At 39.6% G+C, this 707-nt stretch overlaps 1 non-coding gene across 1 annotated transcript; it reads right to left on the bottom strand.

Moving 5' to 3' along the window:
• Positions 1 to 73, bottom strand: trnav-cac (transfer RNA valine (anticodon CAC)). Its single transcript has one exon. It is a non-coding gene; the product is annotated as a tRNA-Val (tRNA).
• Between the last annotated feature and the right edge of the window lie 634 nt (positions 74 to 707).

Here is a 707-nt window from a genome sequence, read left to right on the forward strand (position 1 = left end):
TGTTTCCACCCGGTCTCGAACCAGGGACCTTTCGCGTGTGAGGCGAATGTGATAACCACTACACTATGGAAACTGCTATCATCTAAACTCTCTCACACTTTTTTTGCTTCCTCTTTTGCTCTCACCTCTACAGACAAACTCACATTCACACTTTACTCATTGACTCACATTCACACTATCTCTCGCGCACTTTCACATTCACATCTCAAAAACAGTCTGACCCAATTTCACGTTCACACACAAACACAAACTACCTCTCTCACACAGAGACACTCACAAACAAAAAACTTCTAAATGGGAGTGTAAAATCGTTTGCAAGATTTCACGAGATGTTGCACTTCTGGTGGGTAACAAAACTGGATGAGAGCAGCGACAAAAAAATTAAATGTTTTTAACATTGGTGAACAGATACATGTTTTGCATCATCGGGGATAATTTGCACTCCTAAAAGGTTTGTAACAACGATGCTTTTGTCGTAACTTGTTTTTATTAGGAGTAATCCATGTTTGTGAGAAGAAATAAACACAAACCCTTCGTCACATTTCCCCTTCACCCCCCCGTACAAAGTTCACTGTTAGCGGATTTTCTGGACATTCATAATGTAGAAAACGATCTCGTGTTTTCAAATACAAGGATGACTTTATTTCTGAAGAGGAAGTTAAACTACTTCAGAAAAATGCTGAGGATCACTTTCCTGGAGTGTGAAA

The sequence above is a fragment of the Syngnathoides biaculeatus genome, unplaced genomic scaffold (assembly GCF_019802595.1).
Source record: "Syngnathoides biaculeatus isolate LvHL_M unplaced genomic scaffold, ASM1980259v1 ctg77_pilon_pilon_ERROPOS100405, whole genome shotgun sequence".
NCBI lineage: Eukaryota > Metazoa > Chordata > Actinopteri > Syngnathiformes > Syngnathidae > Syngnathoides > Syngnathoides biaculeatus.